General features: G+C 40.7%; 2 long non-coding RNA genes across 5 annotated transcripts in view; one reads left to right on the top strand and one right to left on the bottom strand.

Annotated features, from left to right (window-relative positions):
- LOC149917937 (uncharacterized) overlaps positions 1-19,230 on the top strand; it is a 33,032-nt gene extending 13,802 nt beyond the window's left edge. For 2 of the 4 annotated variants that reach the window (XR_016467140.1, XR_016467142.1), the window contains exons 4-8: positions 6,143-6,304; positions 6,948-7,038; positions 8,954-9,052; positions 9,635-9,737; positions 15,686-19,230. This is a non-coding gene — a long non-coding RNA (uncharacterized LOC149917937). The remainder of the gene's footprint in view (positions 1-6,142; positions 6,305-6,947; positions 7,039-8,953; positions 9,053-9,634; positions 9,738-15,685) is intronic. The other 2 variants (XR_016467141.1, XR_016467143.1) reach the window with 2 other exon arrangements.
- LOC149917936 (uncharacterized) lies at positions 10,809-24,794 on the bottom strand. Its single transcript, XR_016467144.1, has 3 exons — positions 23,591-24,794; positions 21,315-21,462; positions 10,809-13,527 (listed from the first exon to the last, which is right to left on the bottom strand). It is a non-coding gene; the product is annotated as an uncharacterized LOC149917936 (long non-coding RNA).
- Positions 24,795-25,298: the final 504 nt, after the last annotated feature.

Here is a 25,298-nt window from a genome sequence, read left to right as displayed (position 1 = left end):
ACTCACCTTTGTTTTCTTTACACCTCCAGCAAAAGAGAAATTTAGACCTGTTTCTTCAGGATGCCATGAAAGGGAAGTGCAGAGCTAAAGAGTTATTTTGATTTAGACTTCTTACTGGCTTTTGATGAACTTGTCCCCATTTGTGCAGAAGAATTAAATATCATTTGCCAAATCCCAGACTTGCTTGTGGTTTCAGAGAGAAGCCTTGGTGTCAGTGCGTTATCTTACACAGGTGATACTGCCTGCACATATCCCCTTCTGAGTGATATTGGAACGTGGAGGGATGCCACAACTCCACAACAGGCAGTTTCCTCTTCATTTAAGATAGCATTATTGCCCAGCTAGGCAGTGGCTGATTAAAATGCAGTGATGGGAGTACTTATATTCTCCAGAAGCTCAACTTTCTCTTGTGTCAGTGTCTAAATACACTGATGATTCAGATGGATGTGCAGTGGTTTTTAAGAATGTTTATGAATTTATGATGTGGATAATGAACTTCTAAAGGGCACCTAGCTCCCTCCACATCCCCCTAAGACTGTATGTTAAAGCCTGGTGCCACAGGGAGTGCTTTGGTGATAACAAGACATAAAGAGCAAGAGAAGTTTTTCAGGTATTAGGACATATTCCTGATGTTCCCTGAACTCAGATAATGTCTGTAAATTCTCTGGTGTCTACTAAGAAGGCAGTACTATTTTGGGTTCTCTCTTCTCTGTTCAGCCATGTCATGATTCAAACTGTAGGAACTGCAATATCTTTTGGGGCCTCTTATTCCTGAGACTAGTTGGCTAAGGGGATCAAAACTTTTTTGGGAGTTATATATGTACTCATGCTGGCAGGTGGCATCTGCTGTGTAAGTTGAATTCTGATTGGAAATTAAGACAAAAATGGCAGTGGTGACTGAGAAGTGCTTGTCTTTGGAAAACGATTGAATGATAAGGTTTGAAATATGAAAATGAAATCATTGCTGGAGGAGACATTGCTGTCAAAAGCATATGCTTTGGGACCACGTCTAGAGAAAAATTGGCACTTTCTGTGAATCGCTTGCGTTAACGAAGCCAGTCTATCATAGATGAATTGAACTCCTTTGCAGGATGTGCTTTGAGGATAATAAAAACTCTGAGATTGATGAAGGAGTAGCAGGAATAGCTACAGGATCCTGGCCTGCTCACAGGCTGCCAGTGTGGGTGCTGCTGTGTTCCCCCCATCCATGTTATCTTACTTTTTTGGCAATCACCTTCAGTGTTATGCTTTCTGGATCATACTATTGAAAAAGTACAGGATGACAAAAAATCAGCTATTCAGTTGTCTGGTAATTCTCTTCTTTATTAGAACCAATGCGATACAGTCTATAAGTTATGGAAAGTTTCCCAAGTGCTACAAAAGGCAAAGAATTGGATTTGGTGACTAGCACAGTATTTTACACACAGATCCCTTGCTTGGGTGTGAGAGGCATTAATTCACTCGTTACGTTGCCCAAGTGTGGGAGAATCTGAGCTTGAATTCAGTTTTCAAAATCAAAGACTTCCCAAAAATCTGCTGAGCGTCAGACCTGAGCTTATGACAAGGCTCTTCAGATCATTCACTGCCTTCGTGTTGGAGTTGTTGTAATGCTTCACTTCTCTGTACGGTCCATGTAATAACACAGCCAGCATACACATTAAGCTTCCTCCTGGAATCTGCCAAACAAAAATGCCGTGCTTTTTTTATAGTGACTTCCTGTGGTATAAACGATGGTTTGTGTATCTGAAAAGTAGTTCTAAAGGGCTGCTGTCTCCAGCTCAGCTTTGGGGTGCTGGGATCAGGCTTGTTTTTTAAAATTTATAGCCCACTTTGACATGACCACACTCCTGGAACAGCCTTTCTGGCATCACTGTACATGGAAATAACAGAAATTAAACATCCTTCAGCCCCCCTGCCCCCAGCACTGAATTTCAAATGCTTTAGGAGTGCTGATTGCAGCAGAGCCTGAACAGCAGGCATTCTTTTCTGCTTGTTTCTATGTGAGGTTTAGATTAAACACACAAAGAGAGTAGCTCACACAGGTACAATGACCAGAAGTTTACACATGCTTCTCTGCTAGGGTGGCAGGCAGTTTTGTGTCTTTAACAAGTTCCTGGTAGCTGTCCTGGTAGAACAAACAGTGGAAAATGTGTATTTTTCATAGGATCATGGAATTGCTTGAGTTGGAAGGAGCCATAAAAGGCTATCTGTGCTAACCCCCCTGCTATGAACAGGGACACCCACAGCTCCATCAGGTGCTCAGAGCCCCATCCAGCCTGACCTTCAGTGTCTGCAGCGACGGGGCATCCACCACCTCTCTGGGCAGCCTGATCTAGTCCAGTCTACTGCCCTTAATGTAAAAAACCTTTTTCCTTATATCCAGTCTAAATCTCCCTTATATCCAGTCTAAATCTCTCCAAGATTTCATTAAATGCAGTAAGCTTTGTTTTGTGTGCTGTGGTCCTGCTCAGAGGTCTACTGAGAAAGTCAGCACTTGTGGGACCTTTGAATGAATGAGAACAACAGAGAGATTTCTCCTGCAAGATGACCCAGTCCTATCATCCTCTCTGTGTGCTGCAGACCTATTTTCTCTCTGTCCTCATTACTTGCCCAAACTGGCAGGGATGACTGCAGCTCCATTCACTGCAATGTGCCCTTTCAGGAGTCTTCTTCAGCCATTTGAAAAGTCCTTCTGCAAAACTTGGATATATGTGTTGCTATCAGGCGAGACTGGGCTGCCCTATTTCTGTAAGCTCTACATAGAAACTGGGTTGCCGAAGGACTTTTCTTGCTCGCAGTACTCTATGTGGTTGATCCAGAAAAGGATGGTTTTGTTGAGACTCGAGTATTTCTGAGGGAAGGGGTCCATATTCATGTGTGTGGGGAATTAAAAAAAGAAACATTAGCACGTTCTGATAGAGATGTCCTCATTTAACTTAATGACAGACACCTACTTACTTCACAGGGGTCAAGATTTCGGTATCCTGTGTGCGGGGGATCTGTCAGCTACGTTATCCTTGTTATAGCAATAGCTGAACTCCTGTTAGTGTAACAAGCCATGGGGAGCTGCCAGTTAGCAGCTCTGTCACTTACGCTCTCCAGTGTGAATGTTTGCATTCGATTGCTATCTTGGTTAGTCCCAGACTCTCCATGTTCCTGAAATGCACGTGGAATTATCTTACTGCTAACAGATGAAAAAAGAGTTTTCTCAAACTGGGCAGTCGAGTGTCTCTTTTGGATCTCTTCTCACATGAAGACAACCTTGCCTCTGCTGCTGCAACTCTCTACTCAGATCCTTTGTGCACACAACCACTTCTGAGACTACTTTTGTCTTCCAGCCCTCTCAAGTCTTGGCTCTGCCTTTTTGATAGGTCTCCTGAAATCTATTCAAGAGAAACAAGCACAGATAGGAGAACTAATAGCATGACCTTTTGGAAAGAATGGTAATGAGAGCATAACGGTGACTTCATACTTGATAAATCATAACTCCAGAGTTGGAAAGACCCATTGGACAATGAACTGTGGTCAAACCATCCTCTGTAGATGTTTGTCCAACCTGTTCAGGCAAATCTTCTTTGGAGGAAGGTTTCACTTGTGCATGGGTGCTCTGATGGCATGGTGCTCTTCAGAGCTTATCTGGGTCAGCTGTGTCACTGTACTCAGTGCTAAATCTCTCTTCTTTGTGTTTTGTGTTCTCGGGTACCCAATTCTTGCATTTCCTTCCCAATCTACTTGAAATTCATGAAATGATTTCCTGGGAAAATTTGCATCTTTCTTTTGTTTTTCTGATCTACATCTTTATATATTTCCACCTGATTTTGGTACTCAAAGCTGTTTTATTTTCTGCCTGTGGGGAATCTCTTGGCTAAATGTTTGTGATGTCACAGGCTTGAAGAGGACTGAACCTTTTTATTCTCTGCACTTGTTCAGCTTCTGCCTTAGAGGAAACCCTCCCCATTGTACAACTGCAAAGTGTTGCCAAAAATGAAATGGTGATTTGAATCTGAAATAGCATTTTGGAAATTTGCATTTCTTCAGCTGAAGAGATACTGCTATTTCTATTGCAAATCGTGTTCTAGTCTATAAGACTTCTCTTTTTAAACCTAGAAAAATGGTAAGCCTTAGCATTTCAGATGATACTCTATGAGTCTTGTATGGGTTTTCCATTTTATCGCTCTTACTTCTCTGTTTTCTGCAATGTATTGCAATCCCCCAATGAATTGCTGTCACCAGCTTTGCCAAATATACTATACAACTGTTTCAAAGAGTTCTCACTTTATATTGAAGTTTGTCTACAAGGTGTGCAGACATTACTAATAAATGAACCTAGAAATGAATTTAATTGAAAATGGACTTTTTGCTCCAATATCCAAAAGAGACACAGTGCATTGATTCAGGAGGGCAATCCAGACTATTTTAACATTCTGGAGATCACTCCATGGTATCATCTGTGCATGTGTAGTTTTGTGTTTTCTTCTGTTTGTTGGTTTCTTTTGGTTGGTTGGTATTCCTTCTGCTCATTCTTTTTATTCTTACAAGTATGAATGAGAATGACTGGAGAAAAATTGCACAGCAGTGTTTTAGTCAGATTAGAATTTAAATTTGGGAGCAACTAGCTTTTTCTCTTATCAAAATGAAATCAAAAGCTGAGCTGATAGCTGCAGCTTTGGGTTGCTGCTAGGAAACACGTGAAGAAGGGTTTGTTTCTGAAAATTTCAGAGGACTCACCTCAAGCACTGGAGGTGAGAAATGTTAAAACCAGCAAAGGATTTAACAAACAAGTTAGTGTTTCCCACAGGCAGGCAAGAAATAGGAAATTAACCATAGCTTACTGATATTAATAAAAAAATCTTTGCAACGTAAAGAAAAGCAAAGGCCTAATATTGGTATGTTATGGAATGCATGGCAAAAGTAAATTACCCTTGGCATGGATAATATCTGTTTAATAAGAAGTCTGAGTTATTAGGGAATAGAAGAACGACCTATCAAGTGATAGGTCTGGAATGCAGATAACTTCCACAATGGTCAATTGTTTTTTGGGCTGCAGTCCTTTCTAACCAGATAAGGGGACTTGGTAATATACATATGGTAAAATACTTTTAATTACAGATTGTTGCCACAATTCATTAAATATAATGTAATATCACTGTAACACAAGCTAGTTCACTTATCTGTATCAATTAACTACTCCTTATTTGTCAGATTATATGCCTAATTCATGGTTAAACAATATGAGAAGGGTTCATAGGACTGTTTCTAAAGATGGTGTGGCATCTTGCTTGCCACACATTGGAATTTGGATTGAAGTTAGTTTAAGCAACATTATTTTCATGTCGATTAACTCAATCTGGTTTTATGTAAGCACACTTCTCTGTAACAACTCCTAACAGGGGGTTTTCAGTCTTATAAATAAGCTAATAAACTGAAGAAATAATTAGAAGTTACTAAGCAGAGAGATGGCAGGATCATGTCCTTTGTCAGTAAGAATGGTTCTGAATGTCTGCTTTTCCTGGTTAGATTTAGTCTAAGAGTAATTAAAAATAAACAAGAAACCCTATGAATCTTGCTCTTTTACCTAGAGGCAATCTTGCTGTACCATGATATAATGCCTGATAAAGGTACTAGTGGGATCTTAAATATCAACATCAAGCCCAACAGAATAATGATGAGTTATTAAAAACAGCAATAACAATAAAAATTGCAAAAAAAAGAACAAAACCAAAAAAACAGCAGTAAAGAGATGGATATTATTATTGTTGTTATTATTATTATTATTTTCCTCATGACAGCATCCTTCAAAAGCTAAGCCATGTAAGGTCATCATTTTTATGACTATGACTATGTCTGGTGTGGGATGTCAAGGAAGAATTCAATCACAATGGAGTGATTGAACAAACACATAAACTGCTAGGATAGCAGTAGAAAGGCATTTGCATTTGTGCTGGACGTGGGTACAGCAGGTCATAAGAATACATAGCTGGGAGTGTGCCATGGGAAAGCTCAGAGGCAGCACCACCAGGAGGGTACATGGTGGGAAGATTTCTGGTCTTTTTGGTGTAACGAGAGATTTAAGTGCCAACTAGATTAAAAGTTCTAAATGGTACCAAAGAAGTAATGCTGTTTTTTTCCTTGGTGAATGGAGCCACTGTATTGTCTGTTGACATGGGAAGTTGGAGATTTGATTGTATCCAGCTTGCAGTTCTTGCCAACAGTGCAACGGCCAGAAGAAGAATTAGTGTGGAAGAATTGTTCACCAATGGAAGAATGAGGCACTATTGCTTCTTGGATATCTGCTGAATAACAGGTGACTTGGTGCTTAGAATTGTTGTTGTCATTGCCTCGGTAAAGTCTATAAACCAGATGGAGGTGTGGAGGAGGGGGACAAACACCTCCACTTCCCCTTCTAAAGCTGCTGAACAGCAGTCAAAAACAGCACGTGTCAAGATGGTGGACAGAACAACAACACATAATGACCTAATTCCCATACTGATCTTGGCTATTAGGTGAGGTTCAGAGGAGAGGAGTGGAAGGTAGCCATTAAGAAAAAGGCATAAGAATGTTTGTTCCTCCACAGGTGCCATGAAACCATAAGAAAGTATATTTCATGTGAATTCAGGAGGCTTCAAGTGCTGATAGATGGACAGTGATATGATGTTTAATATTTACATACCCACCCATTCCCATTTACAATCTTTCAGGCATCCTTTGTAGTAAATTCCTCATTATAGAGCTGCATATCAAAACATTCAATCAATTCCCTACTCACATCTGAAATATTCTGTGATGGCTTTAAAGAAGAGAAAACAGGAAAAAAAGATCTTTACTTTCTTAAAATAACTCAGCAGGCTTTGAGTTCAGTATTGTGATTCCTGCTCTCTGCCTGAATTTTCCTAATCCTATTATTGACCAGGTACAATGGGCTCAATTTATGCTTTATCTGTATATAGATTCAAGAAGCAGTCTGGCTCAAGACCCAGTCTTTTGTTTTATAAGGAGCTCCATTACCAGATCTCTTAAGGCTCACAATCTACTTATAAGGTATGGGAAATTAATTTCTATTTGTTTCAATCACTACTGCTTTATGGAAAATGAATATATCAATGGATCAATCAGCTCCCTCTGATTTCTTTTTACATATCAGGCTTTCAGATAATAAAGAAGATCCTAAAATACAACAATAGCTTCAGAGCAGTGTGGTCAGCCACAAAGGCTGCTCTCTTTCTGGGAAGGTGCCTCTCTAGGCTTCATTAGGAGTTGATGAGGAGAGACAGGATCCTCTGAGGCTGAATCAGAACATCTGTTTTAAGTTTTTAGACTGAATGTAGCTTTCTATGAGAATCTTTTTCTCTTCATGGACTATGCAGGAAGCTTGGGAGCCTTGTCTCCCTATGTTAACATGAGCTGTTGAATAACTGCTGAGGACGTTATAAGCTTTTTCTCCTAATGAGTTACATTAGTGTAATTTAAATCTCATTAAGTTAATTGTACTCTGTTAGACTTTGCAACTCCGAAAATATGTTTAGAAAACACAAGGGATGTTTAACACGATAATGTGCTATATGAAATATTCAGTTAACATTTGGGTAAATTTTCCTTGCAGTTATGTTTGTATCTGGAATAGTTTGGCTAACTAAAGTGATATTCCACATAAACCACCAGAAATTATTGTGAAACAATTGTCTCTTATTATTGAATATATCAGTTTACTTTTTGAAGATCTAACACTTTAAAGTTGTGGAAGGATTGAATGTTCTCAGCATATTTTAATTTAGGGTATTGATCTGTGTGTTTGAGTTTTGCCATGTATTAAAGGTTGAGGGAGCTGGGCTTGTTCAGCTGGAGAAGAGAAGGCTCTGGGGAGACTTCATTGCAGCCTTCCAGCACTTGAAGGGAGCTTATAAGCAAGGAGGGGAGCAAATTCTTACATAGTCCAATAGTGACAGTGCTAAAAGAGGGGAGATTTAAACTAGATGTTAGGAAGAAATTCTTTGCTCAAAGGGTGGTGAGGTGCTGGGCACTGCTGCCCAGAGCTGTGGATGCCCCATCCCAGGAGGTGCCCAAAGCCACGGATAGGGCTCTGGGCAGCCTGGGCTGGTGGGGGGACAACCAGCCCATGGCAGGGGGTTGGAAATAGATGGTCTTTAAGTTCCCTTCCAACCCAAGCCATTCTATGATTCTTTAACTACTGTTTAAAATGCAAATCAAGGAGCCTCTCCTTCAGGGAGCCCTCCCCATTGCTTTGAGATAAATGCTATTGCCTTTCTGCAAAGGAGTGAATACCACATCCTCTTAAAATTGCATTTCCAAACTGAGGTAGCCCAAACCCCTACTCTGCCTTGGAATAATCTTGGCTACTCTAAGACTGTGAGGTAGAAATAGCAGTGTCTGCTTTCCTGCGTTAGATAGCTAGTTGACACATTTGTGTTACTGTAAAAACTTCTCAAACTTCGGCTTCTCCAAAGAAATGTCAGGTTTCATCCTTGAGTGAACGTCTCGTAAAAATCAGCTTTGCTTGCTGCAGATGCTTCAGTCAGGTGCAGGACCTATTTCTGACACTGAGGAAGGAGGGCTCACCAAGTTCTGGGGTTTTTTGGAGATTCTTGCCAGCAACACAGTGTTTTGGCAAGGCCAGTCCAGCCAGTTCTGCTGTGTTTGAGGAAAAAAAGTGACCTCTCAGATAGGCAAATCCTATTTCAGGGAGGTTTTCATAGTACAAGAACTTCTCTGGATCCTCACAAGAGCTGTGGTTCTGAATGGGAAAATTCTGAAACGTTCCCAGTCACAGGCTCTACCTCCTTCATCTGCTTTGACATCTGATGCCTATCTGTGACCTTGCCTGTGGGTATCAACATAAAGTAATGCACTCCACACGTGGCAGTGCTATTAAAACCACCATGAATGTTCATGGAAATCTCAAACATCAGCAAATGAATGTTTTTCTTTCTTTCTTCAGATGTACTGCAGTTGCTTGGTTCTCCAGATTTGATTCTTGATGAACTTGACAAGTCTTCCTTGGGCCGGTATCCTACTGGGCTGGTGATGGATGGCATTGGTAAGTTGTGGTGAAAGCCTTTCTTATCCAAGAAATAACTGCAAGAGAAGCCTGTGCTAATTGGTTTAACTTGTGATGAAAATAAAGCGGGGTAGGGAAGGAGAGAAGAAGGGTTGCTGCAGCAACAACAGCTGTGCAGGTGCTAAATATACTGATTACAATTTTGAAATCCTTGGAGAAAGAGGAAAGTAATGGCTTACTGCTGACAAAAACTGTTTCTAGAAGGAAAACTGAAGTATTTCATCTTTGGATATGCAGAGTGTTACTTATGACTTTCAAAGTGGGAAAGTCACTTTCAGTTCTGCTTAGCAATGGGAAAATGTAATCTTAAATTTGGAAGTTGGAACAGAAGGAGGAATTGAAGAGCAGTAGGGATGATTTAGCTCTCTACATCAGAAAAACTGAGTTGCAACGCTGTTTGGTACCAATTTTTGCAGTGTTTGGTACATTTCCATTAGAAATATATACATAGAACAGAGCTGTGCAGAAGGTAGGAATAAGGATAGACATATAGGCATGTGAGACACTACGTGCAGAAGGCTTCAGCTGGAATTTAGGTTTCCCTGATGTTCTTTTCTGCAGTCCCTCAATATAGAGCTATGGCCAAGGAGGTGGCAGTTTGTGACATGTCCTGTTGACTTCAGCAACGGTTGACTTTTAAGTGTCATTTATTCAGCATACTGAGGTGAGAATTTTTGTGCAATGTGTAACAAAGTAATGTGAATTTTACTCTTTGAACAAAATATCACACTTTGACATGCTGCAGACCTTGATATCACGCCTATGCCCTTTTGGGTTCTGGCCTCAAAAAACTAAAACTGGTGCAATTTCTAGGTTCAGCTAGGATGTTTTCAAGGCTTTACAAAATATTACTAGGATTTTCTCTGAAATAATCTGCATTTTCTGCTCTAAAGATAAACATATCTTTCAGAAAAGACTGAAAGTCTTCAAATGATAGAGGGTAACACCTGGCACACTTCATCATGAGCTGTGGTTTAACAAACCTCTCGTTTTGTTCTTTTCTTTTTCCCTGGTTATATTATAACTCCCAGAATCCCAGCCTCTGGATCTTGTTATGCTGCTTTGTTCCAGTTCTGATCTAACCTGTATCTGAAATCTTGTCCCCAGTTATGTTGTGACAGGTAGGAAGTGCCAGTCTTGTAAAGCAGACGCTACGTAACGTGGTAAAATAGAAAGAGCAGCCATTTATTAAAAAGAGATGTACGTATGCATCCCACTGTCTGATTTGAACATCCTGATGATAAAAGGAGCGGCACAATGAAGATGCCATTTTGCTCATCTATTCCTGTTCTTCAATAATCTGAGAATTTGAAAAGCATAAATATGCAATGAAATCTTTGTGTTTTATTTTTTCCAGTTCTTTTTATATCACGATGCATGATAAGAGATGCTAGATGAGGTATTTTAATACAGGCCCTTTTTCAGTTGTTGACAACCGAAAAACATACAGCAACAATAAGCTACAAAACCTGACCGTGAGGCAGCTTCTAAATAATTACCAGCACAAACTTGTCAGTGCTTTATTAAAGCATTATTAAAGTTGGGGGAATAAAGTCAGCACGAGCTGTTTATCAGCTTGCTTTTGTAACTGGAACAAGTTGAGCAGTCTGGTAAGAGGTTGTCTCGGATTATGAGAAAATGCTACAGCTATTTCTTTGGGCAGATTGTCCTTAGTTCTGTTGTTTCAGCAGAGTTTTCCAAATCTCTTTCTCCTTCTGTGTCTTGTTGACCCAAGTGCAAAAGCAAAATGGGGGATGCTTGCAAAAAAATGATTGGAAGTTGCGTTCTGCTGGGTCCTGAGTATGAAAGTTTTAAACAACAGCTCTCTGCAAATGCAGCCTCCAACCTCCCTATTCCCCCAAAAGATGAAGAAAAATTGACTAGTTCTGTGATGACAAGAATCCATACCAAAATGTACATGGAAACAAAGTTCATATGGGTGGCCAGGGAATGTTGGGGTTTATTTCTGTGATGTGTTTGAGCATCTCTTATCCTGTTAAGAAAATTCTACTTTTTGAGGTTTGGAAATCCAAAGTACATTTAATTATGTCTGAAAATGTAAATCACACAATCCAAAATTGAAGCAAAGGAGTCATCATTTCTTATACAAGGAGAATTTGAGAGGTAGAACTGTTTAATCTGAAGATGAGAAGGCTCCTTTTAAACATGGAAAAGCTCCATGCTTTGAGGTAGCTATTCAAACCCTGATGGGTTGCATCCCTGAGCAACCACATCTTGCTGCCATTGCTTTTGGTAGGGGATTGGGCTGGACCATCTCTAGATGTGCCTTTCAGCCTCAGCCACTCATTTTGTGACCAAATGCCTTTCCAAATCAGGAATCACCTGTCTGCTCTGCCCGACCGTGAGCAGGCCAACACCATTTGAGTGAGTGCCATGAGCCAGAACCTGCAAGAAATAACTTGCAAAATATTAAGCAGTTTCTGTCTAAGTGTCCTTGTCTGCTCATTAACTAGCACATTTGAGCCTCACGTCCTCCTAGCCAGCATCACAATATGTTCCATCTAATCCCTTACAAAGGCCCTATCTCAAGCCAGCAGAAGTTAATGTGTTGTTTCCAACTGATTTTTGTAGACAAGGCTTCAGTTCCCAGTCTTGCTTTGTTTTCTGCTGTTAGCAAATGCAGACCATAGAGAGAGCAACTTTTCCTGGCTAATGGTGAAGAGTGATGCTGCAGCGTGGGCTCTTCTAGGACAGGATCCGATGTACACTGCTGTTCTTGGTCTGAAACTCCCCCGTTTTGAAACAGCTGGTGTTACTGTTTGGGTTACACATTAATCATCCTCCAGAATGATTTGTCTGCAAAAACTACTGCTGTGCTGTCACTGACAGCCTCCCCCCTTCCCTGCATGTGCGTGCTCACACACACCTCCCTGCCAGCCCTTTGTCTCCGGCTGGCAGCTATTTCTGAAAAGCTGTCTCCTGTTTTCTCTCCCGCTTTCCTGTCCTTGCTCATGTGCATCTCTACGATGTCATCTCTCCCTCTCACAGGCAAGGAGCTCTCCCACCACCTAAAGCTGCTTTGCTTTCTTTCCCACCCCACCAACATCGCATGCAGTTCTTGTCCTTCCATTTCACAGGACAGCTTATACTGTCTCCAGCCTATTTCTTTAATACATAGCCATTTGCCACTTGCCTTTCCTTTCCAACAGAAGCTTGTTTGGCAGCAGCCTTTGTCTTGCAGACGCCTGCAAACTTCTCATTGATTTGTCTGTGTGCTCTCCCTGCATGGTACCCACACTGTCAGGGCTCCAGCTGTTCCCTTCCTGCAGCTTTTCTCTTCTTGTGGAAAAGTGCAGGCAGATGCATCTATGCAGCCTCCATTGTTGGCAAAAATGGTGGGCAGAGACCAGAAGCAGAACTTTGGAGCTTTATGAGGGAACAGACACCCCAGGTTAAAATAAAGTGTACTTCTAATGTGGCCAGAAGCATAAATACCTCCCTTGCAGTCTCTTATATATATTAAAACAAAGCCTTTTATCTAAGTACCCATAGAAAGTGCATAAGGCTCTGCTACAGTAACTTCTGTAGCTCTATAAATACACAGTTCCTTTCCTTCCCCTGCTTTCTCATTGCAGGTGAATGAATACTGCCCAGGGATGGTTAGTGCCCTGCTCCCTAGCAGAACTGGCATTAAAAAGAAAAGAAGAAAAAGGGTTTGATGTAAAATGACCATTTGCTTCAAAAGAGCATTGATTGAATAATAGATCAAGCTCCACTTTGGTGCAATGCTTTTAATGAAAATCGAGCCTTTGCCCACATGCTTCTGCACAGCGTTAAGTGGAGCAACCCAAATGTACTGAGTATTCTCTCTTATTTAATAAAACAGTGGTTAATTCTCCTCTGGCTTTCTCTGGTAGTGCTCATCAGCCTCTGAAAATACAAAGGTGAGACTTAAATTAAGCTCAAAGTTTGGAAGCTTTGATCAGCAGAGTAGATGGGTTTATTTGGCATAAACTAACAGGCTTTGGAGTTCACATTCCTAGCTAGAGTGAATAGGAGAAGGCTCCTGTGATGCCTGGAGCAGTGCTGGCTTAGCTGGTGGAGGGCTGATCCCTCTATTCAGGAGTAGGGCTGATTCAGTCAGTCTGCATTATAACACACAGTCTGGCTTGTGCTTTCTAGGGAGTTTCCAGTGGTTTAAAATAGAGAATTTGGGATTGTGCATCTCAATCCCAGCCTCAGATCACCACAGGAGAAGTGCTTTTCTCCAGTCCCCCTTGTAGTTCAATGCTGTCAGTTTACACAGTGTTTCTTTGGCATTTTCTCCCAATTCCTGCCCTGTTCAGAGTTCCCTGCCCTGTCCTCTGTGAGCCTTGCTGAGGGACACACTCCCACATCACATCACAGACTCCTCTGTCCAGCACCATGGGCTCTGCTGCTCCAGCTCGTCTCCCAGCTCTCTGGACCACGTGCTAAACTTCACACTGGATATTCTGAAAGCAAAAAACAAGATCACTTCTAGAATCGTGAAAGCATTGACTCATTTGAGTTGGAAGAGACCCTTAAAGGTCATCTAGTCCAGCTCCACTGCAATGAATGGGGACATAACTTGTAACAATATTGAATTGCCCTTGACTCTATCAACATTCAACACAAAGACATTGCGGACATTCTTTTTTCTCCTTTGTATGCAGGGTGATTAATTAAAATCAACCCATTCTTTGTTTTTGCTGTTTTCAGATGGTGTTCTGCAGTGCATGGCAAGATCCGCTATTTGTTCTTTTCCCCGTTGCTGTCTATAGACATTTGGCCATTTTCATGAATGCCATGAAATTGGGGCATTAATATAATTTCTTAGACCAGTATTGCTCTAGCCCAAATTCTAATCACTTGCTGATGCCTTGAGTAGTAAACTGGCTTTGATAAATTCCTTTGCGAACATTATTTTGTCATCGTAATTATTTGCTGTCCTTCTTTGAATCTGCAAATTATCTCTCACAGTTATATTTACATATGCAATAAAAGCTGGGTATGTGATCTATTGTCTTGTTAACAGAAGAATAAGTAATTTGTGAAAGATTATTCCTGAATTTTTGCACAGCCATAAAAATAAATGGATGAAACAAGAGGAAAGTTACTATCTATATAATGGGTTCTTAGAAGGCCTAAGCGTGGTACAAATTTGAGGTGCAACTTTTAACATACACTCTGCTGATGTCTGAGGCTATTTTTAAGCCACGCTCATATTAGAATTGGAATTGCAATAGATTTTTTATGTTGAACCATGTGCTAATAAAATATCTCCCTATAAAAAGAACAGTCTTTAACTTTGAGCACTGGTAGCTTAGCAAACAAATCTGCCTGTATGAAACAGCAAATGGAGGTACATCAATCACTTTTTATGGTTATGATAGCAACGTGGCAAAAAAGTAATGTACCAAATAAGTGTTGAAATTGATGGATTTACTCTTTATAGCTTATAAAAAAGAAAGGTTTGTGAGGTGTATGTATTTTCAGTTTTGTTGGCAAATTACTTTCATATTTTGGATACAAGTATGGCAAAATCAGATGTAGAATTATTGCCACCCATTTTTATTTCAAAGCATGCATAAAATTGCTGATTGGCAAGGACCACCAATCACAGACCACCAATCACATCTAGAATAGAAGGACACATAAAGGAATATTTCAGCAAATGCATCTGAGATTGCTTGCATGGTTTCCACTATCCTTGTAATTAATTTTCTACATTTACTGATGCATCAGGCCTTTTGGTTGAGAACATGAACGAAGTAAAGTATCTTAAATTCTCATGTGAAAGTGCTAAGGTAAAAGTTAGCAAAATAAATTTGACTTTCCTTTCATTTTGTATATGACCCATGAACCTCCGCATCACCTCTGAGATTTGATGACAAATCAGCACACTTTATGTACCGCACAGTAAATAATTCATGAGCATCCTTCACCCTGACAGAAGCTGAGAAAGACTGTTACAGAAGTGTAACTGTAAAAAGTTAAAAAAATAAAAATCATAGTTCAAGTATGTTGTGAAGTAGAAATGGGTCGAAATAAACAGATTACAGGTTTCTTCTGAATGACTAGCCCAGCTTTAATACTTACAGTGGAGTGCATTCTGAAGCAAGGAAGAAGGACAATAGGTGTGGGTTCTCCTTCTCTCACACTGAGCTAAGACACAAACTAGCCAAAGCACTGCTAGGACAGAAGAGGTGTATTTTAATCTCTTCTGGGTTTGTTCATCCTCTGTTCAGTCTCCCAGATCTAGTGGCTGATCTTCAAGTTAGATGTGATGAATCACTTATTAGTGCTGTGGTACTCATTCGCTACAGTTTTTAGGCAACTTCCAGCCCAGAGCAGCCCAATGGCTCCAAGAGTGAGGAGATCTCGGTTATGACACACTATGCTTGGCTACCTCAATCTACCCTCAGAGTTTCCTCAGTACATTTCCTCTGAGCCTTCAGTTTGAAGTAAAACTCCCATTTGTCTCTTTTAAAGTTGTGCAGCGCTGAGTGGGGCGCCTAGATTCCTGAAGGAATCTGTTTCAACATGAGTCAGCAATACTTGGGTACCTGGAAATATCTGTTGGGTTTCTTTGTTTTTCTGCGCTTGTTCTGCTGTGTTTTGATCTTTCAGGATATGAAGCCCTATACTGCAGTAAACCAAGGTTTGTTTATTGTGCTCGAGAAACATGAAAGACAACAAGGAGTTCTTGGCTTGAGGAAGAAAAGAAGAAAGGTCTACCTATGATCCTAGCCAAGTATGTATGTAATGGTTGGATCAGTTTGTCTGTGAGGCATCTGCACAGACTCATTACACTTATTAATCCACAAGGTTCTCTTTGCCAGCCTCCAAGCATGGTACTGAAAAGATTCATGTCAATGCAGAAGTAATATGCATAGATTGCAATGTTCTCTTTGGAGATAATTCATCTTCCCATACTGTCAGGTACATCAGGTATACTTTCCATAGATGTGATTGTTGTGCAAGGCTTTCACAATGCTGAGTGAATGCTGCTGTGTAGTTTGTAGCTGGAGTGGGATTTCTTCCAGGTTTGGAACTGAAAGAATGTTGCATCACTGAAGAAAGCTATTGGAATAAATCATTCTGTCCCTTACCTGCACTGGAGAATGTGGAAAAAAGTTAGAGAACACGACCTTGCATAGGATGCTGGTTTGCTTTATCTTGTATGCTCAGGGATGTCTCAGGATAGAAACCCGTTTGCTACTGGGAAGAGCTGTTTGTATCTGGACTTGCTCTAATGTACTCTGGAAGATATCCTTGCTTGTCACATACTTTTGCATAAATATGCAGAGACCTTTCAAGATGCGAGAATAGGAGGGGCAAACTGCATCCCTCATCTGAGTTTCTGCTGGCTTTGTACAGGTTTTGAGAGGCCTATCTGTCCAGAGGCTTCATTGGTCCCCATTTGCCTGCTATCATACTGTAGTCTGCACCAGACCTCAGACCTGCAATAATATAAGAAATAGAAGTACAGTGATTGTCCCCACTTACAGTCAGGTAAGCTGAGATCCCGGTCAGATTCAGACACCTGCCACCTCTGTTTTGTAGGCTTATGCAAGTTCAGATGAAGTATGGCTTTTACTCGTAGCAAACAGCACAGCATCATTGCATAATCATGAATTCACATATTTCATGCTCCCAGGTGTGCTCTGTATGGCTCCCCTTCTTTCCTGTTTTGTTATGTGCTCATTATCCCACTGAGTCATGGCCTCACAAGGGCTGCTTGCTTGATCTTGCAGCGACAGGTGAATTCTTGGCTGTTCTTGTTCAGTCTGACAATTAGTGATGCTTTATGTGTGAACAAGAGGAGAAACTGGAACCAGGTAATGACTCACAGGTACAGTGTGATTTCTGTCTCGATTCTGAAGGCACAGAAGCTGAAGTGTCTTCTACACAGGGATTGTGACCAAATAACAGCAGAACCCCGAGCTGCTACTCTGCCCAACCTTTTATTGAATATCCTGTATAGACAAGTAGGGGTGACATGATAACTATTTCTCTTTGAAAACCTGAAGCATGAGTTAACCTTTGAATATGACTAATAATATGTATAAAAAGGCAGGAGAGGTAAATGTCAGTCCCTACACTTAAGGCCTGATAGTAGAGCTGACAAATGGCAATTAATTATGTCCTGGTGTTTTGCTGTACGTCATAACCTCTTACAGTTATTGTTCATTTATTACACAGTGGCTGTCAATGAATGTTGCACTTTGAATGAATTCAGAGGAAACTGGTAGAAATTTTAAGGTAAATAAATATGGACTCTACTTTTTAGGGTAAGTCCCAATGTATATGAAAGTCTTTCTTTATTTAAAGTGCTTTATCTTCCTAGATATTCAGTATTCCATTTGTACATGAGTTATTCATACTTCCCTGTTAGGATGACCATGTTCAGTTGGTATATTTGGGTATTCCTTCTTTCTTGGCAAGTGCCAGTCTGAGGGGACATATTAAACACACCTGAATATATAAACTGTGAGTTGTAGAAATGAGAAAAGGATAACAACTCATTTGGAGAAGGAATCCACAACCTTCTAGGACCTCTCTTGGTTTGAAAATGGTGACAAATTTTCGGTGAAATGTCTTTATTTCTCCACAATAGAAAAATCCACTTTTAGGCTTTTACATAATGTTTGGATGTGTAATGAAGCAGAGAACATAGACAGAGAGGAGTTGGGGCTGTAGAGGCAAGGAATTCCAGCACGAATACTGTCTTTTGTCACTTGAATAGCAGAAAATCTTCATCAGACTGAGATATCATAGAGGGCTGCTCTATGTTGTAACTTTCAGCCTCTAGCAAACTGAGTCTTACAAGGAACTTACTCAACCAGCTAGACAGAATGGAGCCGTACAGAATGGAGCCTTGAGGACTGTACAGGGAACTTTTTGACTCAGACACCTAGCTTAATGACTGGCTGAGAATGAAAGAATGAAGCTTTAACAACCCAAGTTGGAAGCTGTAAGATCTGTGGACCCTCATTCTAGAAGCAGAGCAAGTGGAGCTGCGGGCTGTTTGTTTTCACTGTCTCCTCATGACTGATAAACATCAGAAAAAGGAGGATGCACCACTGCCAGAGATCCTGTTAAAAAACTCCTGGATCTTCTGGACACAAGTGGAGCAGTCTTGGATCAACTGGACTATGTAACATGAACACACGCATTCACCTTTGTCTACCTACCAGCCACAGATCAAGAGTCCAGACTCAACACAGCACTGGATTCAGGAGTGGTGAAATATATGTACCTCTTGCTTTCTCTGTCTCTCTTTCTCCCTCTTCTTTTTCTCTATCTTCTCAATCTTCTTTTAGTCAATTTTCTGCAGTAGCCTGTTGCCTAAAGTTGCCTTAAAATAGTTGGTAAGGATATAACACTTATGCCATGTACACTTATCCATGCTGCTTATTTGTTGTTAGAAAGTTGCCTAATTTTGCCTCAAACTAGTTGATTAGTTGTTAGTAAGCTCAGTAAATTGCTGTGACTTGACTCCCTGGAGAGGAGAGAGTGCCCTATTCAGTGAGATTCCAAAGATTCACTTTACTCACAATTCACCTTATTAAAGCAATGTAGAGGTATTCTGGCCTGGGTGCACACACTGCATGTTGGTTGTACTCTTATTGTGCATCTCCAGATTTATATTAAAGGCTGACTGAGCTGCACTAGCTTCTGTTGGAAGTCATCTGACTCAGTGCACTCTAAAACCAATATAACTCTGTAAACCTATTTAACCTTCCCATTTGGGAATGCATTCCATTGAACATAACAGCTTGATGTTCATTAAAATTAAAGACAGAAAATTGTGTTAGGTAATGCACTGCTTTCCCCTTGGCATCATAGGTCTGGCACCTCCTTGGTGTTCCAGTGTGACCTTTTGTGTTGTTATGAGAAGTAGTAATTTGTTTTCTCATGCTGTTGGGATGGTTTTTTCTCTGATTGCTCCCCGTGCTTCTTGTTCATGTTCATCACTCAGTGTATCTTGCCTCATTCAGTTCCCTTTGGGAGCATGGAATACTTACATAGAAGAGTTTTATACCTGTTAATGTTCCATCTAATGTATAACAATTGTCCATTCAGACTATTGGAGCCAATCATTTAACTCTACATTCCAAGCCAAAGAACGGAGAGGCAGCTGCCAAGGTACAAACAGGCAGTTCTTACAAGGTGGGCATCATTGTGACTGTTAAAAAAACTCTGAAATAGCATAATTAACACTAGTTTTGAAGGTACTGTGTTTGAAAACCATAGAACTCTGTTTACAGTATTGTGCATACTCATTAGTTGGAGAAGTAACTGTTTTTTTCAACCCTACACGAGTCTGACCTACCTCAAGTTCTGAACTGGGCTGATGTCAATTGAAAAGGAAAAACTGGAAGCCAGTAGCAGTACTAACAATGTTGAATGTAGAAGCTGTGGCCCTAGGACTGGAACAGTCATAGAAGCAGAGAGGAGATATTTAAATATTGACATAAATAGACCCTACAGAACATTGGGATTGACACCACAGACCAAATGTACCCTTAGTATTAAGCTGGCTGATGTTGGTGTTGTACTCCAGGTGTAGCTGATGCGTGACATGAAAGAAGGAATACTCTGTTGGGGTTGTTTTGCTTTGTTTGATTATTTGTATTTCTTTCTGGAGACTTGTTGCTAAGCAATTGGGAAAGCAGTAAGGCAAAAGATATGAGGCCATAATTCACTTTGTAAACAATGAAAATCTTTGCAATTTCAGAAGAAGATGCAGCAATAATACATAACACCAGAAAGAAGAAACTCCACAGAACATCAATAGAACATTATTCAGTCTTTTTTTAAGAGCATCAGAAGACTGATGACTCTATGCTGATGTAGAATTGAGTTACTATCACTGATATCAATCATTTCCCCAGGACAGCATGCAGTACCTATAACCACAGGGAGATGCGCACATGCACACACTCATACTGCGGATTTATGTCACCAATCTAACTTTATGACATCAAAACTGGTGATAAAGTTTTACCATTTGCAGGTGGGCTTATTTTCTTAATTCAATTTGTATGAAGTTAGCTCTTCACAGCTCTTTTTTTGTAATGTTCTCCAAGTTTGCTGATAATCATGTGTGTTGTGGTGGCTTTTGCCTATTGATTAGCATATGAAGCAGTGATTTTTCAAGGGCAGCAGAAAATCAGTTACTGCTTGTCCCTACAGGTGAACAGATTTGAGCAAAGAAAATGGTCATGCCTCTTCTTTCCCAATCAGAGCAATAGCAATTTCTTGTTTAAGATTTTTCCAAATGGTGTTGAGTCCCCAGCAGGGCAATTCCAACTGAGCACCCACCTAGGGGACCTGCAGCATTTTGCTCTGTGCCAGACTTTGATTAAAGTGACAGTGCTCTTTTGAAATCCATGGAATGAAGGCATTCACACTGATGGAGGAATGATCCAAAAGCTAAAATACTTTCATTGCCATTAGCTCTACTAGGTTTGCTGTGGTTTTCATCTGGAGGTCAGCCTGAAGATTGCAGTAAACATTTATTCTTTAAATCCACTACCAGTAGAAGCTAGACTCAGTAATCTTTATGGGTCCTTTCCAACTCAGAATATTCTATGATTCTACATCAAGAAAAGGAGGCAGGGTGTATTCTGCTACTATCTTTGCAAATAGGAATCAATCCTTTTCTTTGAAACTCCTAACTTTGGGATTCAGATGTGCTTCAGGCTACCTTCAGGCAGGTTGCTCAAGCAAGTCCACTCGTGTTTCATACATGGAGGTACAGGAAGAACATATACATATATGTGAAAGTGATAGCATACAAAGTTTTCTGCTCATGCTTTTGTACTTCACCATGAACTGTTCTCCTTCAGTAAATGTAAGGGAGAAACCCCAAGCGCTCTCTTTAATCATCCATTTCATCCATCTGAAATGGATGGTGGCATCCATTTCAGATACATGACTTCTCTTGTTTACTTTTTCACAGCAAAATCCTTTGGCCAATTTAGAAAACCTTCTCTATTAATTCTTTCTGGCTGCCAAGAGGGTGGAAAGTTTTGCAGTTAACATTTTATCCCACTTGCCAGCATCTCTCATTTGCACTTAGCTGAGGGGAAAAAAATACCCTAAAGCCATTCTGTAATCCTCCTGTGACACTCCTGGTCTGCTGCCAGCTGATGCTGGCATGTGCAGTGTACCACAACTCATCAGATCTATTTGCTTTTGCAGTGTGGACAACTGAACTGCAGCAAATGCTCAGCACACAGTGCCTCACCTGAGCAAATCCATGGTGCTGCGGCTATTCAATTTGCTGTGTTTCTGCATCAGTTTTCTACAGCTATCTGCTGCACCTCAGCACGTTGGCACAGTATTGGACCCTCCTGATCTGCCTGTGTGTGCTCTTCAGGAGAGCTTTTGCCTTCCTGCAGTAGAAAAGAGAAGTGAAAACATGATCATAAATCCTTATGTGAGTAGCGGCTTTGAGTGTCTGCCTTGAGCAATGGGACCTCTGGAACTAAGCCCTTAATTTAAGGTCTGAAATGAAATTCTAACAAGTTGCTATGAAGCTTTATGATCCTTTGAAATCAATGGCCCAAATCCTGTTAATTGCAGTAGATCTGGGCTTTGACTTAAGATCTTTCTGCTACTTGCATCCTTAGAAATGCTATAAACAGTCCTCTCCTCTCCTCTCCTCTCCTCTCCTCTCCTCTCCTCTCCTCTCCTCTCCTCTCCTCTCCTCTCCTCTCCTCTCCTCTCCTCTCCTCTCCTCTCCTCTCCTCTCCTCTCCTCTCCTCTCCTCTCCTCTCCTCTGTTCCTTGTCCTCCCCTGTCCTCTCCTCTCTCTCCCCCTCCAACTCCCCCGCTCCTCATTTTCTTTTCTCTGGAAATCTCAGCAAGTACACAGAGACAGGCCTAAAAATGTAGTGGACATGTGATGCTTTGCAGAAAAAATGAATGTTTGCTGGTTTGGATTTTATTTTACAGCTTCACTTTGGGTTCTATATTTTCATTAAACTGCAGCAATTCAGATTTTATTTCCCATGCAAGTCTAGTAATATAAAGAGTCTGCTCAGTATGTAGGTGAACTCGTCCATGACAAATTACATGGAAGCTATGGAAACATTGCTTAATGGAGAGCAAGGTCAGGCTGTCTAATGCTAAAAAATTAATATTTCAGCTTCTTTTTTTTTTTTTTTTTTTCTTTTGCCCAGAGTTTCTTGGGAGGTGGGGGAAAGAGATCCAGATTAGTACAATAGTGGAAGACTAAATAATGGAATTGTTTGGAGTTAGTTGAATTAATCATTGAGAGCAAATTACCTGACAAATTTAATCTTTCCCTTTTTAATTGGTTGCCCTTATGCTAGAGGAAATGTTCATTTCTCTAAGAATTGATAGAATGATTTATCTGAACTTTTTTGCAGCACTCCTGCCACTTACAAATGTGCCTGCACTCTTGCATCACCTGGGTCTTGTGATGGGGAACGTTCTTCATTGAAAAAGGGAGCCTGAATACCAAATGGAGGAAATTTTTCAGATTTCAGAAATAGGAGAAATGAGATGCCAGACATACAAGATTGTCACCTTTAGTCTAATTTTTTTTTAATGCAAATACATAAGGTAGTTAATGCAGAGCTTAGGCTGTACTCATTAGTCTGGCCTCAATAAGATTTCAGCATCAACTGGAGTGTTACGTTGATTTTAAGTTCACAAATTTAGTTATATTTGAATTAATTTAATTTTGAATGTTTTTCATTAAATGGTATTGCCTTCACAACTACAGCACACAACAGAGATATATTATTTATAATGAAATGCTGTTTTGAGAAGCAGAAAGGAGAGGAAGGACCAAGACTCCACAAATGGTTATTAGGACAACGTCTGGGCTTGCAGGAGACCAGATCTGTGCCCTGCTCAAGTCAGAGTTCTCTGAAGGGAGGAGGCTGACTGTGAACCAGGTGAACTCAGTGTTGAATCTCAACCCTTTCCCATCTTTGTCTGGAGAGAATGAAAAAGCAAACCTGTATTTACATAGCTACTCTTCCATTCAGAAAATTTCACCGTCACTGTCCTTATGAGTGTCCCATATCCAAGAAAATGAGTGGTGTAGCTCCCAGCACAGGTCCAAATGCCCTCTCAGTGGCTTAGTGAAGTGCCAGGAACAGTAGATGTATCTATAACTATTTCTTGGCTCATGAATGTGTATTCCTGGCTGGAAGTTTGTGTATGGATAGAGCCTGACATCAACATGAAACAGAATTGCTACATCCAGACTGACATATTCCTAAGCATGCAAAGGGCAGAGTTTTGGGGAGTGGTTTGGTCTGTGTGTTATGTCCCTCTGAACTATTATCTCGGGTACCTGATCTAGGGGGAGGGAGATTGCTTTGTGCCCAGGGGAAATGAGTGACATTTCCAGAGCTTGGGTCATAAGAGGAGTAGGACAGCATGAGCATTGCAGCAAAGTCTGAGAACAGCAGGAAATTAGAAATTTTCATGAACATACCCACGACTTTGTAAACCAGAAAGCTGTAAAAATCTGATTCCTACTTACCTTCCCGTCTGGAGCTATAGATACAGACATATTATATGCTTTTTTTTCTCTGATACTGCTTGTACTGGGCGGAATGACGCATCCAGGTAACAATTTAAACCTAGGAGTGAATCTTTGGTTACCATGGCAAGGTTCAAGCTGAATATGAGGAAACATTTCTTCTCAGAAAGAGTGGTGATGCAACAGCACAACTGACCAGGGAGGTGGGGAAGTCACTGTCCCTGGAGGTGTTCAGGAACCATGGAGACATGGCACTGAGGGATGTGGGCAGTGGGCATGGTGGGGGTGAGTTGACTTGACAATCTTGGGAATCTTTAATGTTTCTGAGATTATATGATTCCTACAATTAGACTCTTTGGCAGGTATACCTAGAAAGAGTATGAGACATCTACTTTAAGACTTTTTTTCAGAGCTGAAATTCACTTCCCTTCAGGATTGTTCAATGTATGTTCAGTAGTTCAGTGTTCAATAGCCACAACCTTATACAGCAAACCAAATGCTAACTTCCTGAGGCTGAGTTCACCCAACTTTTTGTTCAATGAAAGTAAACTCATACAGAGCATCATTAATAACTACCCTGTGTGAGGACTTGAAAAGGATCCATGTTTACCCTACTCTCACTCTAAACCGGAAGTCTTTCTGAAATTCTGTACAAACTTGTTCTCTTTCTGCCACCTTCTTTACCTCCATCTCAGCAACCTTCACCAGACAGATGGTTCCCACCCCCACTCAGCTCCCCTTGACACCCTGCCAACACCATGCCCAATCACCCTTGTCATCTGTCTCTTATCTCTAACCCAGTTCCCTAAGATATGACAGACGACATTCTCCTCCTTTTCCCTAAAAAGAAACACGGCACCAGCATGCCGGTACCCAGAAAAACTGATCAAACAAATGTGGCCGGAGATCAGTGAGGGGGTGGAAGGGTTCCCTACAGAAGGTTTTTGACTTTTCAGCCAATAAAACCAGCAACTGTCGATTTTTTAAGCTATTTTCTTCTTCCTATCAAAACAAAAGCAATGATACCCTTCATCCTTTCTCCATTTCTTCCCCGGTCTGGTTAGAAATGCTGATGAAATGTGGGAACTCAAGATCAATGCCTTGGGCATCCGTTCTCCTCCCACGTTTACAGATTCACCCTCCTCTTCCCAAAGTCCTTGAGCCTCCTAAATTCTTTTTCTGTGCTTCCTACATGAAACCCAGCCCAAAGAGATAATGAAAGCATGTGGCATCTCACCACGATGTCAGTAGCATCTTTTTTTTTGGCTGAAATCTAAGAACTTCTCAGAATACCAGTGCTTCCATTTTCTCTAAAAAGTTGAGATGTGTCAAGGGAAGTGCACACCTTTGTTTTGCTTCCCTTCTTTAAAAACAAAGGCATTCTCTCTTCCTTAGTGTCTGCTGGAAAAGGTTTTGATCCACTTCACAAACTAGGTGTCTACCGAAGTGTGTAAGGTAGCCACAAAATGTCATTTTTCTTAAGGTGTCTCCAAGATCTGCTCACTCCAAACTCAATATATTTTTTTGTCTTTGGTGCCACTGAAGTAATCTGATCATGGTACTCTGGTTCAAGTTTTCTTTGTATGTTCAAGAATGTAGTGTATTCATCTCTCAGCATTAGGTTTGCACATAAACCTTTGTAAATTGGCCCCAGGAGAGTCTGGAGAATTCACAATCGGAATCATAACATCTCCAGTAAGGCATCTTC

Source organism: Phasianus colchicus, chromosome 5 (genome assembly GCF_987193195.1).
Source record: "Phasianus colchicus chromosome 5, bPhaCol1.hap1.1, whole genome shotgun sequence".
In the NCBI taxonomy this organism is placed as follows: Eukaryota; Metazoa; Chordata; class Aves; order Galliformes; family Phasianidae; genus Phasianus; species Phasianus colchicus.
The sequence above is the reverse complement of the archived record's forward strand: the minus strand, read 5'-3'. Positions and strand labels throughout refer to the sequence as shown.